The sequence below is a fragment of the Dromiciops gliroides genome, chromosome 6 (assembly GCF_019393635.1).
Source record: "Dromiciops gliroides isolate mDroGli1 chromosome 6, mDroGli1.pri, whole genome shotgun sequence".
In the NCBI taxonomy this organism is placed as follows: Eukaryota; Metazoa; Chordata; class Mammalia; order Microbiotheria; family Microbiotheriidae; genus Dromiciops; species Dromiciops gliroides.
Genome location: NC_057866.1, coordinates 46700556 through 46717397, shown reverse-complemented (window position 1 = coordinate 46717397; position 16842 = coordinate 46700556). Strand labels below are relative to the sequence as shown.

At 36.5% G+C, this 16842-nt stretch overlaps 1 non-coding gene and 3 pseudogenes across 1 annotated transcript; 1 reads left to right on the top strand and 3 right to left on the bottom strand.

Annotated features, from left to right (window-relative positions):
• LOC122731974 overlaps nucleotides 1–8042 on the bottom strand; it is a 118265-nt pseudogene extending 110223 nt beyond the window's left edge.
• On the bottom strand, nucleotides 6243–6349 carry LOC122733194. The gene has a single exon (XR_006353778.1). It is a non-coding gene; the product is annotated as a U6 spliceosomal RNA (small nuclear RNA).
• A 2022-nt stretch (nucleotides 8043–10064) lies between the features above and the next one.
• On the top strand, nucleotides 10065–10472 carry LOC122731973 (annotated as a pseudogene).
• A 2269-nt stretch (nucleotides 10473–12741) lies between these two features.
• Nucleotides 12742–14105, bottom strand: LOC122730544 (annotated as a pseudogene).
• Nucleotides 14106–16842: the final 2737 nt, after the last annotated feature.

Genomic DNA, 16842 nt, shown 5'->3' with positions numbered 1-16842 from the left:
AAAAGTGGAGTCTGAATATTAACCCATTCTGATTTAGGTCATAATGTTCCCATGCTACCTTGATGATTATGAACTGCCAGTGAGTGTATGGAAGGTGGTGATGGATACAGAATCAGACCCAGGATAGAGTTATGTCTTTGAGACACAACTTTGAGACAAAGTTCTTGTCAAGGAGCTTATAGCCTACATGTGGTTACTGTTCACAAATACATGAGCAGTTATATTCTCAGGTCTCAAATTTAACAAAATATAAGCTGAGACACATTTCTCCAAACAAGGTAATATTTATTAATAGGAGTGTGACAATATAAAAATGTTACACTGGACACAAGGCAGCACATATTGAAATACTGAGTGAGTAGCTTAAATAACTAGTTCTGTGAGTTCAAAGGAGAAGGTAGGCACCATGAAATTATTGGGTGATTCCATCAATTTCAAAAATCTGTGATCTTCACTGACGAAGATCCCAAACTGCTCATGACCTCTCTACTTTTGTTATTCATGTAAATGCACAGAGAATCTATCTAGCCAAAGTGTTTGAAGAATTACTCTGGTTCATGGATAGTCACGCAAAGCTCAGACTGTCCATCTATTATCCCTCCACAATATTCTATGACTAGCTATCCTGATTTTATGGAGATGTTTTATGATGATAGCAAATTGATGAAAAAAGTTTTCATTCTTTTGGAATTTTTGCTTCTCTGAGAGAACTTACAACAACAACTCATTAAAGTGCTGTTTAAATTGGGATCATTAGGCAATGTCTTCTATGTTGAGAGTTCACCCAGCACTGCAGGGCATGATGTTGATGAGTAGAATTACTTAATATATTCAATCTTATGAATATCTCATTATAATGTCACTTAGTCACACTATCAGAGGGAACTTAATCTCTGATCTTCTATACAGTAAGACCTAACATATGATTTAAACTAAGTATGAACAGATGAGAATACAAGCTCAGTGAACACAGGGCTTGTATTATTGCTATCCTTGTATTTCTGGTTCCCAGCTGTGTCTTATGTATAATAGGCCCTTAATGTTCAGTGGAAGAGAACAAAAATTACCAAGAATGGTAAATAGCTCAATTAACTTGAAACAAATTAACGTGAACACTCAACCACATTTTTGAGACAGAATGCCAAAACCACTTGTAGAGGAAAGGCACATTGAAGGAAAAAACACATGATCTAATATGAAAAAGTCAAACAAACAAACAAAAACCCCAAACTTGTCAAGCTATAGATACCTGTGAATGTACAGCTCAATGTATTCCAATTTATATATCAGTGATGTTACAAAATGATCATTATTGTATTCAAAGATAAACCTAGACACAAACTTGATTAGCAATCCTTGTGCACAGGGCAAGTGGCCTGAAAACTATCCTCAAGTACGCATTTTTAAGACAAAATAAGTTGAGTAAGATTGGATGGAGAACAGGGGTTAGAAAGGGACTTTAGGTTTGAGGATGCAAGGAATAAGGGAAGGAACTCCAGGCCCATAGCCATTGCTGAGGAGGTCATTGTTGGGAGAAAGATATGTTCATTTGGGTCAGAGAACTCAGATGAAGCCTGAACAGTGGGTAACTTTTTGGCATTCAAAACCCTTTATAACCTATTTCCTCCTACCTTTCCACTCTTTTGTGTGTTTTTTATTTGTTTTTTCTTTCTTTTTACTTTTCTTTCTTTTTTCTTCTTCCTTTCTTTCTTTCTTTCTTTCTTTCTTTCTTTCTTTCTTTCTTTCTTTCTTTCTTTCTTTCTTTCTTTCTTTCTTTCTTTCTTTCTTCCTTTCTTCCTTCCTTCCTTCCTTCCTTCCTTCCTTCCTTCCTTCCTTCCTTCCTTCCTTCCTTCCTTCCTTCCTTCCTTCCTTCCTTCCTTCCTTCCTTCCTTCCTTCCTTCCTTCCTTCCTTCCTTCCTTCCTTCCTTCCTTCCTTTCTTTCTTTCTTTCTTTCTTTCTTTCTTTCTTTCTTTCTTTCTTTCTTTCTTTCTTTCCAGGTCAATGAAGGTTAAGTGACTTGTCCAGGGCCACACAACTATTAAGTGTCTAGTGTCAGAGGCCGGATTTGAACTCAGGTCCTCTTGACTCCAGGGCTGGTGCTTTATCCACTGTGGCACCTAGAGCTGTCCCCCAGTCTGGTAATTTTTTAATCTAATGATTTTAAAGTTTTTATTATTTATTTTGACACTCTTTTCCTTTTAAATTTTGGGGATTTTTTCTCTTCCAGATTTTCTCTCTTCCTCCCAACCCTTCCCCAACTGAGAAGGCAATAAAAATAACATATTATACATGTGAAATCATGCAAAACATAATTTTACATTAGCTACATAGCAAAAAAAGAGAAATAAAATTATACTTCATTATGCACTTAGAGTTCAACTGTTCCCTTTCTGGAGGTGGATAGCATATTTTCATCATGAGTACTTTGGAATTATCTTGGATCGTTGTATTGATCATAGTAACCAAGTATTTTACAGTTGATCATTATTCTAACATTTCTGTTACTGTACATAATGGAGAAGAATAAGTTCTTCTTACTTCACTTTGCATCATTTCATATAATTCTTGCCATATTTTCTGAAACTACTCCTCTCATCCTTTTTTTATAACACAGTAGTACTCCATTAGTCATATGCTACAACTTGTTCAACCATTTCCCAATTAATGAACATCATCTCAATTTCTGAGGAGCTGCTATAAATATTTTGAACATATATATCCTTTCCCTTTTCTTTTGATGTCTTTTGGCACAAACCTAATAGTGATATTGCTTGATTAAAGGGTATTCACAGTTCTATAGCCCTTTGGGCATAGTTCCAAATTGTGCTCCAGTATGGTTGCATCACTTCTTTATTTCACCAGAAGTTTATTAATGCACTTATTTTCCCTCATCCCTCTCAGCATTTGTCATTTCTGATAGATGTGAGGTGGTACCTCACAGTTGTTTTAATTTTCCTTTCTCTAAGCAATAATGATTTAGAGTATTTTTTTCACATGACTGTAGATTGCTTTGATTTCTTCCCCTGAAAACTGTCTTTTCATATCACTTGACGAATTATCAATTGGGGAACTATACTTATTTTTAAAAATTTTATTCAGTTACCTAAATATTTTAGAAATGAGGAGTTTATCAGAGAAACTTGCTGTCATTTTTTAATGTTACTTCCTTGTCTAGGGTACCTTTTAGAAAAATGTAGATTCCTTGATTATCACTTTTAATTGGATCTATTTTCATTTTTCTTTTTTGGAAATTATGATTTCTACCCTTGCGTTTTTTTTTAACTTCATTTGAAACAATAAATTCTGCTACAGCCCTCTATTTTAACTCTGTGTGTGTCTTTGTCTTTCAAGTGTGACTCTTGTACAAAACATATTGCTAGATTCTGGTTTCTAATTCATTGTGCTCTTTGCTTCTGGGTTAGCTCCTCCCAGTCACATTCACAGTTATGACTACTAACTGTGTATTTCTCTCCATCCTCTTTTCTTCTGTTTAATCCTCTCTCTTTTTATCCCATCCCTCCTTTAAAGTTTATTTGGTTTATAACTACTACTTTCTTTAATCTTCCATTTCTTTTATCACCTTCTCCATCTTCTCTTCTCCCCTTTGCTTCCTTTTTCCCTATTGGGTAATAAAGATTTCTATACCCACCTGATTGTGTGTATATACACATATGTGTATGTGTGTATATATTTTCACTCTTTGAACCAATTCTGATGAGAGTGAGGTTCAGGCATTACAAGTGTCTGCTTTCCTTTTTCACTATAAAAGCTCCTCCTTGTGTGTCTATTTTATTTTAGAAAAAAAAAATTCCCTGTTTTGCCTTTCCTTTTCCACAGTGCATCCCTCTTTCTCACACCTGAATATTTTGGAGATCAACCCAATGTAACCATCTTCCATCCATGCCTCTGACTTCATAGATTCCTTCTAACTGTCTTAAAAAATATGAAGTTCTTAGGAGCTATATGTATCATCCTTGCATACTGGAATGTAAAAAGTTTAACTTTATTTATTATTATTACTTACAGTTATTCTTTCATGTTTACCTTTTTATGTTTCTCTTGAGTCTTATGTTTGAATGTCAGATTTTCTAATCAAGTCTGGTATTTTCAGCAGGAATGCTTGGAATTCCTCTTTTTTTCATTAAATGTGTATTTTTCCCATGAAAGATTATACTGTTTTTCTGGGTAGGTTATTCTTGGTTATAATCCTAGTTCCCTTGCCTTTGGGAACATCATATTTTAAACCCTCTGATCCTTTGATATGAGAACTAGTAAATCCTGTGTGATCTTGAGTATATCCATAGTCATTGACTATGGATTATTTCTCTCTGGCTGCTTAAAATATTTTTCCATGACCTGGGAATGCTAAAAGTCTGATGCAATATTATTGAGTTTTAGTTTTGGGATATCTTTCAGTAAGCAATTGATAGATTCTTTCAATTTCTATTTTACCATCTGGGATTAACATATGAGGGCAATCTTCCTTGATAATTTCTTGAAATATGATGTCTAGACTTTTCTTTTATCGTGGCTTTCAGGTAGTCCAATAATTTTAAAATTATCCCTCCTCAATCTATTTTCCAGGTTAGTTGTTTTCCCAGTGTGATATTTCACATTTTCTTCCATTTTTTTATTCTTTCAACTTGGTTTCATTTCTTGAAGTCTCATAAAGTCATTATCTTCCACGTTCCCAATTCTAATTTTTAGGAATCATTTTCTTCAGTGAGCTTTTGTAGTTATTTTTCCATTTGGCCTATTCTGCTTTTAAAGGAGTTCTTTTATTTAATTTATATTTCTCTTTTATTATTAGGATAATTCTTTTTTTGAGGTGTGATTTTTTCAGTATTTTCATGCCACTTTTACCAAGCTGTTCTCTTTTCATAATTTTCTTGCATCATTCTCATTTCTTTTCCCAAATTTCCCTCTTATATTTTTATTTCTTTCTTGAATTATTATAGGAATTTTTGCTGGTATTTTTCTTTGAGTTTTTGTATGTAGGTATTTTCACATTGTTTTCTTCTAAGATTATATCTTTTTTTGTTGTTCCATTGCTCTTTAATGTTTTCCCCACATGGAATTTTAACCTCTTTAAAAATAAATACAGGATTACGTTTCTTTGATCATTTTACCTTAATCTATTTGAATGCAGTCCACTTTTTACTAGCTCCCTTTCCCTCACCCTCATCACCTATCCCACTACCATTAACAAATGGTAACCTGTTTCCTTGATTTTAGAATTTTACTGATCACCTCCCTTTTCATCCTTGCTGTTATCTAATTATTTAATTTTTTCTCTTCTCTTTAGACCTCAGCTAAATAATTCAGGTCTACCCCATTCCTCTGCTGATTTTCAACTTCTTTTTTCCATTCCTTAAAATTTTCATTTATATACATCTAAAATATAATAAATTTCTCCCATTATTTTCAACATTTAAGACTATTTTCTTTCTTTTAATCTTGGCTACATAACTCCTTAATACCAGATTTGGACAGGGTAGTATCAGGATTCTTCAAGGATCTAGGAAGAAAAGCTATGTAATACCTAAAGGGAAACCTAGGAGTAATCCTCAAATGGAAAAAAAATAGTAGCTCTAGGAACTGGGAACAATATTACACTTTTTTTGGTATATGAGATATCTAATCTTCACCTCACTTTCTACTGGGCTCTGTGTTTATTGATGAGAGATATTGTCAAAAATATTTGATGGCATAGTGATGTTTTGTGCCAAATGTTCTTAGTCTTTCACTGAATAAAGACTTTTTTTTTCAAAAAGCTAATACTTTTATCTATTTGCTATCAACTGATAATATGGGGACAGACTGACGGGGACTCATGAAATAGTAGAAATAGTAGAAATCTCTCCCCCCAAAACACACCTCTATACTGTTTATGTTCCCCAAATTCTCTGGTAGCATTTAGAAACTTGGAATATTCTTTACTCCCTTTTTCATTTCTAGATTCTTTTAAGATTATTCAGCAGTTCTTCTCCTCTGAGATTCACAATATCTAAAACATTTTCTCAACTCAACCCTGGTTGCCCTTCTCTATTTTTTTTTTTAGAATTTTATTTTCCAAATGACATGTAAAAGCAAATTTTGACATCAATTTTTTTTAAACTTTGTGTTCCAAATTCTCTTACTCCCTCCCTTCCCACCCTCATCCCAAGAACCCAAACAATTCAATATAAATTATACATGAGTGTCATGGAAAACAATTCTACATTAGCTAGGTTGTGAGAGAAAAAAATATGGAACGCTTCACAAATTTGCATGTCATCCTTGCGCAGGGGCCATGCTAATCTTCTCTGTATTGTTCCAATTTTAGCATATGTGCTGCAGAAGTGAGCACTATATGTTTACATCTTGTTTTTCCTTGCCACCATTTTCACGGTCAAGTTCTTGTTGCTTTTTCTTTTTATGCTAATTTTCTATCCTATTTCTTGACTTTGAACTTCATGTTAAAGCTGGGCTCTGCTCACTTGGTGGTGGGGAACACACTGTCCCAAGCTTTAGGATTTTTTGTATTGCTGTTTTCAGAGCTAGTTCTGGGGTCTGCAAGTTTTTGGTGTTTCTGAGGTGATGTTATCCTGGGAAAGGTGAGGTCACTGCTCTCCTGCAGCCGCAAGTGATAGCTCATGTAATATCTTGGCCCTGGAACTTTAATTAGGTCCCCATCTCCTTTGTGAGTAATCACAAGTGCTTCTCTCCACCCTGGAATTGAGATACAGAACTGCTTATGTTCAATGCATTCGTGACAGCAAAGAGTCCCCTGTATTCTTTTTCTGACCAGTTGTCTGACCCCTTATCATCTCTGGCCTAAGAGCTCTCAAAGCTGCTACTGCTGTTATCAGGGCCACCTTCAAGGCCTACTACTCATTCTCCTGCCTTGGTCTGGGCCTGTATCCACCCTGGTGTTTACAACCTCTCCTACGACCTCCTAACTTATTTTAGGCTGGATAAATATCTCCCTTTAACCTACTCCAACATTTGATTTGGTGCTATTTTAAAGCTGTTTGGAGAGAAATGTTGGGAGAGTTCAGCTGGGTACTAGGTTGTACTCTGCCATCTTGTACCTCAAGGTACAATTTTAACACAATGTTAATGATTCTTGCTAATTGTCAAACTGTTCTTCCTTCTGTCCTGGTAAAGGGGTACAAATACTGTCAGTGCCCCTCTAAATGTGGGATCCTAGGGTAAAATGCTGGTTGCCTTACCTAATTTATGAATATAATTATTACCATACTGGGAAGGTGTGATTTCATATTAGGACCCCATTTCTACTTATATTTTATTGTGTCCTTTAACTCTTTCTGGAGTATCATTAGTATGGTATATTTAGTTTTGATGCCAAGAGGCTGTAAGATCCTGATTTAGGAAAGAGAGATGCTGCTATGGTGGGTATACTTAGTAAGGAATTACATTATTAAATACTATATTATACTTTATACAGATTTACTTCAACAAGAGCATTAAAGTGTTTCTAGTTTAATTTTATTTAATCAGAAATCCAATGAACATAACCTCTTCAATTCTAACTTTCAATCAATTTTGATTATACCATGAATGCATGATTTTCTACCATTTAGTTTACTTTTGATGTATGTAATGTATCACCTTTACTTTTGATGTGTATAATAAGCTTCTTTGGAGTAGGTCACTACTAGCTAAACTTATCCACATTTCCAGGGATTCCAGTCCCTCCTCCCCACTGATTTTCTTTTATGGGGAGTTCCAATTGTATCAGTAATAGAAGTGAAGAATTTGGAAAACTGTAGTTTGAAGAAATGGTGGCTGGAGAAGAGGAAAGTGAAAGGGAGTAGGACTAGTTCATAGGCAAGGCCAAAACAAGTATTGTGGACCAGAACAAAAAATATGAAGGATTTAGAAATATTTATCAACACTTTTTAAAGCTTAATTAGTTTGCAGGCATGTTGCTAGAGCTGATATACAATCTGAGGCTTGGCAGCAATTTTTTGACATTCAGCTGAGTTATATATACCTTGATCTTTGTTATCGACAATTTTATTCTTCCATGTATCCATGTTTTCATTGATTTGTATACTCATTCTGCATGAATAGATTGCGATTATATAAGAATCTTCTCAATGTCTTCCCATGGAGAACTTTTCCACAAGTAGCAAAAACAATAACGTTTCTACAAACACCTGTAAACAAAACAACAATGTTTTTGCTTAAATGTTTAAATATGTTTGAATAAAATGTTTAAATAAACAAAAATATTTAAGTAAAACAAATGTTTCTATAAACATCTATAAAATCAGGAGGTTGGATGTAAATGACCCATAACTTCGCTACCATCTCTAAGTATTCTTTTATATGAACAAGGATGTCAATATTTACAAAAGGAGGTAGAAAGGCCAAATGGAAAGGCTATAAGGTATACAATTCGACCAGTGCACTGGTCTACATGAAATATTGAAAGACCTGTAGAAAGGTCTTCAGTTATTGGAGAACTTTTGGGTAGAACTTTTCTGGAAGATTTTTGGAAAGGTAAGAGGAAGTATTTCATGGCATGTAAGGCATGGCTGAGCTGTGATTGACAATATTGGAAGAGAATACATATCAGTGAAATCATATGTATAAGTTCACTTATTAATATGTCAGAGCTTCAAGGCTGGCATTTTTCCAGAACATTTTCTAATTTAGAGCTCATAAGTTGTTGTTCTTGATTTAAAATTGAAGAAATCCATGTACCTTATTTGATATAAAGCAAAAATGAAAGTTTTATAATATGCAATACATCAATATCTTTAAGAATGTTCTGTTACTCATATGGAAATTCATATTGTACTGTTTATAACATGCAGCTAGGTGGATATTAATATGTCTATCATGGATGAGTTTTTCTGGACAGTAAGTTTAGGGCAGCTTTAATAGGAGGGAAAGATAAGACTTCAAGCCCCATAGAGTAGTAGAAAGGTGCTAGACTTGGAGTTAGGATAGGGTTGAGTTCAAAATAGGCCTCTGATACTATCTATATGACTATAGTTTGACTGAGCTTTAGTTCACTCACCTGTGAAATTGGGAAAATAACAATATAGGGTTGTTTGGAGGACCCAGTGAGGTTATATGGGTAAAAGTTTTGTAAACCTAAAAGAATTTATGAATTCTGTCTTATGTTATGACCTCATTTCAGAGATTGCTTAATGCTTCAATGATTTAAAATCGTTTACTCCTACATATACAATTGGGCTTCTGCTGGTGTTAAATGTCTGTTACTCATGAAGCACAATGACCATAGAAAATTCAAATTTGTAAAGTAACCCAAAAGGCAATGGGAATATACACTGGAAATATACCTTGGCTACAACACATTTCCAATTCTGTCAAGGCAAGGAGGAAGGTTCCTCAATGCTAGGAAGATGATTCAGTAGCTGGGCAGCCTTAAAGCTACATTGATAACATTATGATATTAATAATAATAGAAGGTCTAAATTGTGTATGGCGGGTTCTCCAAGAAGAATCTGTAGAAAAATGCACATGATAATTGTACAGGGTAGAAAGGTGAGGAGGGGTAATAGTCCACACTGCTGAAGGATTTAATAAGATCACAGATTTATCTAAAAAATTCAGTATTTAAGCAAGGTAAAATCCAAATTGCAATGTGGATTTTCTTAATTCTGAAAATGTTTTAAATATATGTTTTGTGTGTGTATATGTGGGCTGGGGGTGGGGGCTAGTGACTACAATTGAATTGAGTTCAAAGGAATGTTGCAGTGGTATAGCAGTTCTAATGATGGGTGAATTTCTGTGCCCACAAGATCTATGTCCCATTTTATTCTCAAAATACTAGGGTTTTTTTTTCTTTTTTTCCCCTTTATTTGCAGGGCAGTGAGGGTTAAGTGACTTGCCCACGGTCAGACACCTAGTAAGTGTCAAGTGTCTGAGGCTGGATTTGAACTCAGGTCCTCCTGAATCCCATGCCTGTGCTTTATCCACATCAGCACCTTGCTGCCCCCCAGTGCATTTTTAAAAGAATTAGGAGGGGGGCGGCGGGACAGGGTGGTTACTGCTACCTGCTTCGACAAGCAGCTTCTGGAAACATGGTGGGACTGAGTGGCACGAGTGGGTGTGGCACCCTCTTCATCAGCCACTGTATTTGCTTTGACTGCAAGAGATGGAGCGACCCCAACTTCAAGAACAGGCTCTGAGAGTGAAGAAAGAAACAGAAGCTTGCTGAAGAGAGAGCTGGACTTTCAAATTTACCTGACCTTAAAGATGCCCAAGCTGTTCAGACGTTCTTCCTAGAAGAAATACAGCTTGGTGAATATGAAAAGGGTGTTGACCACTTGACAAATGTCATTGCTGTCTGTGGGCAGCCACAGCAGTTGTTGAAAGTTTTACAACAGACTCTTCCATCACCAGTGTTCCAGATGCTTCTGACTAAACTTTGAACAATAAGCCTGAGAATTGTGAGTGTACAGGGCTTGGCCAAAGATGATGTGAAATGAGAAACATGTCAACATACTAAAATCTTAATAAAATCTTTTAAATACAAAAATAAAAGAATTAGGATGAATACACAGATTTTTTGAAATTACTATGAATCAACAGTGAATATATAAGATTATCGAATTATAGAAAGTATGAGTCAAAATCATTTGAGATCCTGTCGAGATGAACCTCTTTATTATGGAAGTGAATTCTCATAGATCATCTAGCGAGTTAGAGGTGGAGAAGGGACCCCAGGTCTTCTGGATCCTTATACAATGTTTTTCCTGTGAGTCAATACTGAGTGCTAAGGCAACATCTCTGGAAGTTAGGTAAACTTCCAACTCTTTATCATTTTGTAGCCAGTTATTTGTACTAAGCCCTTCTCAGACTTTGTATGTTCTATGGACAGAATAATGAGTTAGTTTGTAGTCAGGAAGCCCTAAGCCCAAATTCTGCCTTAGATTGCTTACTACCCATGTTAACCGAGGAAAGTAATTTAAACTCTCATCACTTTCTTCATAAGTACAATGATGAGTTCAGAATGAACTGCCTCTAAAACCCCTTATAATTCTCAATCTTTTAGCCTGTCCTTGTTAGGCTTTTCTCACATGGATGATGTGAGCCCTTTGCTTATTTTTGTTGGCATGCAATGGAAAGAGCATGAACTTGGAGCCAGGGGATCTGCGTTTGGACCCCACCTCTTCCACTTACTACTTGGATCACCTTGGGCAAGTCACTTAAACTCTCTAGTACTCATTTACCCATCCAAAAAATGATGGTCTCTAAGTACCTTCCAACTTTGATCCTGTGAGTGTTCATAGCTCAGCTCTATTTTTCTTTTTTGGGGGGAGGCAATTGGGGTTAAGTGACTTGCCCAGGGTCACACAGCTAGTAAGTGTGAAGTGTCTGAGGTTGGATTTGAACTCAGGTCCTCTTGACTAAAGGCTGGTGCTCTATCCACTGCTCCACCTAGCTGCCCCTTCTTTTTCTTTTTCTTTCTTTTCTTTTCTTCCTTTCTTTTTTTTTTTTTTAGTGAGGCAATCTGGGGTTAAGTGACTTGCCCAGGGTCACACAGCTAGTAAGTATTAAGTGTCTGAGGCCAGATTTGAACTCAGGTCCTCCTGAATCCAGGGCCGGTGCTCTATCCACTGTACCACCTAGCTGCCCCGCCCCCCTTCTTTTTCTTAATGGACAATGAGCAGAGCTGTACAGAGTCTTCCTGATACGAATGAACCAAGATTTTGATCATTGTTCATTCTACTCCTTCATTTCTGGTTCTCTTTCAAATTTAAGGGTTAGGAAATTGTATTTTTAGAAATAGAAGGGAAAAATCCAAAAAAGTGAGAAAAATAAAGCCATAAATATATGTAGATTTCCATTCATACCATAAACATATAAACGTTAACATAATTAGATTTTGGAATTGTCTCTACATTCTTATTTTACATGCTAATTTCTTCATTTCTGTTTCTGCATAGCTATGTTATATATATATATATATATATAACATCTATACATACATACACACATCCTTTATTAGCTCATTTGATGGATTTGTGTCTAGTCTTATAACTGTGTAAGCCTGGTGTCACAGACTCTCCAAACATGACTGAGTACATCTAGTGAGAATTTCTCACTTATCAAGTGTCTGTAGCTCTCATTCTGAAATTCCTCAAAAATCACTAACACCACTGACTGTGGTGATGCCAACTCCTTATGCAAGAATGCCACTTCCAAAACTGAAGGAGGAAATGCTGCATTGATAGACTGGGGGAAAATAAATCTGATCCCTAAGAGAATGACTGAAAAACAGAGGGAAACCTAGTTATCTGTGAAAATACTAAGTACATAAAACTCTCACTGTTTAGATTGCTTTCCTACCAATTCCCTGTTGCACTCAGAAGGTGATATAAGGCATTCTTTCCCATCATAGTGTTGTAACAGGTGACACTAGTACTGGTCTCTTATGAATTCCTTTTTATGGGTTCTTATAGCAGTTTTCACCAAGTGAAATCAGCTACCTTCCTTTCCTTTGGCCAAATAACACCCAAATAAGGCCCAAAATAATCAATCTAGATAGGTTTTGTCTTTAATACTTAGATGGTAGACTATGATTAAGACATTATACTATACAAAACCTTAGGCAGAAGAGCATCCTATTGACATGGTTCTGCTTTAGATATTGTGAAAACCTGACAGTGGAATGAATTTTTGCAGTGATTAGGTCAAATGCAGTTATATCCTAGTAACAGTATGTTTGCACAATTTTAAGGCTTTGAATGATCTTTAGTCAGCTTCTTCCTCTGATTATTCTTCTTTGGCAGTCTCCAACTAGGTAAGCCATTGATTGACCTGGAATAAAGCCTTACCTGTCCCTGGAAATTCTTGGGTTACCTTCTCTTTCCATGCTAGGAAAGTTTCCTCTTCAATTATTTCCACATCATAGAAATGAACAAAGAAGTGCTGTAGCATGCCTTTTGGAAAGTTGTTATTGTAGCAGTGTACCTGAAGAGCATATGTGTAGGTCGACATGAACACGAGGGAACTTCTGCATTTCTGGCTTGAAAGAGAGAAGCAGCTTCTTTTTCTGCTCCAACTGCTATTTGGAAGAAGCAGAGGAAGAATCTGTTTCCTTATAGGGTGGGCTTACTTTACTAGAGATATACTGCAAGAAGCTAATCCCTTGTCTACGTGAAGTTTGGGACTAAATGTTCTCTTTAATCTTCTCACATATGGTTTGAGGTGATGGATCCAACTTCATTTGCTTCAACATTTCCTTCTCCAATTTGAGAAGTGGGAAAAAGAATCTAAGTTCCTTTCCCTCGAAAATTTCCAACATGCATTCCTTCTTCTGATCGATTTCTGGAAGCATTTTCTGCATATTGACTTTACTTTGCTGGAAAAGTTCTGTTAAACATTCATGATCTTGCAACTTAGCTAATTGTTGAAGGCAGAGTAAGAAGAGAGGGAAGTGGATGCCACTTCCCAGTGGCTGAACTAACTCTGGAATGTCCACACACACACACACACACACACACACACACACATCCTTGATTAGCTAATTTGATGGATTTGTGACTAGTCTGATAATTTTGTAAGCCTGGGGAAATCATGATCCGGGCTGCCACCAAAGGGATGTCTGCCTTGTCTTGGACGCTAACCCAATACATTCAGGAAAGTCTACATAAAATTGTCACTAGTAGCTATTCCTTTCTGTTTGAGGAAACTGATTAAAGTGCTGACTTTTTATTTGTCTTCATCAATCCTGTCTAGTGATTGAATGATGACTTTGCTTAAAACCTCTGGAAGAAAGTGGTTGGGGGCTCTCATGTCCCATATAACATTAACAGCATCATTAGCATTCTTGCTATTCAGGTACTCTATCACCACAGCTTCAGTTAGAGTAGTCCTTTTGATGGTGGGAGTTTTGCACTGATCTTGGCAGACTGTTCTTGAATAAGTGGCTGGTTAGTTTTGAGGCCAAACTGAGGAGTCTGGCCAAGAGGTGGTGTTTTAGGGCAAGGTGGTTGTGCACTGGTAGGAATCCTAGTTATATGGGGCTTAAGAATTGGCACTTGATTTTTATTCATTAGGAAAGATTAAGCAAGCCTCAGACTAATCTCGTTTGCATTAAACTGTCCTTTCTTAGAAAACTGAGAATCTCTATCACCAATTAGGTACCAATTAGGTAACAGAGTATGGAGAGAATTTGTTCAGGAATCAGGAAAGTCCAAGTTGAAATATAGGCTCTGACACTTAATATCTCTGCAGCCCTGGGTCACTGATCTCTTTGTCTCAGTTTCCTCATCTGTAAAATGAGGGTAATAATAACACCTATCAGGGGCGTCAGCTGGGTGACATAGTGGATAAAGCACCAGCCCTGGATTCAGGAGGATCTGAGTTCAAATCTGGCCTCAGACACTTGACACTTACTAGCTGTGTGACCCTGGGTAAGTCACTTAACCCTCATTGCCCTGCAAAAAACAAAGCAAAAAACAAAAACACACACAAAAACAACTGAATGGGAAAGGGGGCAGTTAGGTGGTATAGTGGATAAAGCACTGGCCCTATATTCAGGAGGGCCTGATTTCAAATCTGGCCTCAGACACTTGACGCTTACCAGCTGTGTGACCCTGGGCAAGTTACTTAACCCTCATTGCCCCACAAAACAAAACAAAATAAAACAAAAAAGTAATAACACCTATCTCCCAGGGTTGTTGTGAGGATCAAATGAGGTCAAGTCCATAAGGCCTCCCCCACCTATAACCCTATGAAAGATAAAGGAAAACCTGAATGGCCTTGAAACTCATGACAGTCACTGATAAGCTTCTGGATGGAGGTCATTGCCAGGGTGATGTGATGTCTTGGGCTGACTGAGGTAGCTATGTCACTCAGGAGATAGAGAACTGGGCCCAGAATCAGGGAGACCTGAATTCAAATATAGCCTCAGGCACTTATTAGCTGTGTGATCCTGGGCAAGTAACTTAGCTTCTTGTTTGCCTCAATTTAGTCAAGCAGGAAATAGAAAACCACTCCAGTATCTTTGCCAATAAAATCTCCTAGACAGTGTGGTCCAGAGTCACTAAAATTCACACATGACTGATCAGATGAACGCCAATAATAATGTTCAGCTGCCTTTTGGGGCTACTTTTGCAGGGTAGATTCTGAGTAAGTTTCGCATGGAAACCAATACTCAACCAGTCGTAGAAATCTTTGGATCCAACATCAGAATTAGCTGAATTTCTCCAAATGAACATGTCTGTCCTATGCTGGGGTCCTCTTATTATCAAAGTCTAGAACTCTACCTTAAAGTATGTAAACTACTTGAAGTCAAGGACTGTTTAACTTTCTTTTGTCTTTGTATTCGCAGAACCTAACCCAGTGTCTTGAATGGTGCCTGACTCATGGTAGAAATTTAATTAATGTTTGTTGATTGATTATCAAGGATCATGTCCAACATATTAGAAACCTCTTGGTTCTTTTTTTTTAATTTTGAAGATATTAGTGATAACAGCTGATGTTTTGATGTTAATTTAAGGATAGCAAAGCATTTAGCATATAGAGTGCCTTGGGGGTCGGTAACTTATTATTATACCCATTTTGCAGATGAGATGAGGTTGAAAAGAATTTGGTGGCTGGCCTATGATTTCATATAGCTTCTGGGTGTATTGATATATTATTTTCAGGGTTTTTTTGCTTCATCAGGTTAATTCTTTGTACAAAAGTCATGCTCCCTTCTCTTTAAGAATTGAAACTGAATAATTAGGCATTTGAAATCATTGACCATTTTCAACAAGAAGAATTGTAGTCTTTTGTTTCTTAAGATTGATTGAGACGTTTGCTTTAATGGTTTCTTTTTCTACATTATCCAGTCTCTCTTATTTAATTAAACTATATGAATGTTTGAAATTTTAGCCACTTTCCTTGTCTGAATGCATTTCCCCCTAAATATGAATCATATGATGGAGTACAAAAGTGTCTATATTTTGAACAGGAAGCACTTTGTTCTTTTGGGTGTTGACTTGTTTAGTCACATCTATGGTTCTCAACTGACACCTTTTTACCTTATTGCTATTTAGATTGGTGTATATGGATGGGGAAGGGGAAATAATATCTCCTCTCCCCTTTTGGCTATAGGTAGAATAAGAAGTGTCAGAAAACTGTGCTTTAAAGTAGTCATATCACTGAATTGAAAAGGCAACTTTCTGTTTTGAACAGAATTGAACCTACTTGATAAAAAAAAAAAACCCAAAAAACTGACATCCTTTGGAGAGTGGGTACCTCTACTGATACTTAGAACTGCCATAGATTTTGGAATGCAGAAGGTATGATGTTACCTTCAGTCCTCCAGGGATGCCAATTTAGATAGAGCCACTAGTTAGCAAGAAAATAACAGTTCATAATCTGGCTAAACTGAAATTTTTGAGCAGAACCAAAAAATTCCCAGGCTCTCTGAACTCTCTGAAGACTTTCTTTCTCTATCTTTTTCCTTGCCTGCCCCTCCCTCTCTCTCTCTCTCTCTCTCTCTCTCTCTCTCTCTCTCTCTCTCTCTCTCTCTCTCTTCCTGCCCCAATCCTTTCTTTCTTTTCCTTTGACTCTAGTGTGTGATACAGTTTCTCTGGTCTACTTTGTAAATATCCTGTGGCACATGGTAATTATGTTATCTCCTCCAATAGACCATGAGCTCCCTGAGGGCAAGGACCATATTTTGGCCTTTGTATCTTTTGAATAACATTCAGCACAGTTCCAGGTATGTAGTAGTTGTGTTAAATAAAGACCTTTTGACTGAATGTTATTATAAAGAATTATATTCTCAATTTCTAGAAGTCATTTTTGGTGGATTTGCATGTTTAAACATTTTTGTAAAATTCCAAGTGATTTCTAATC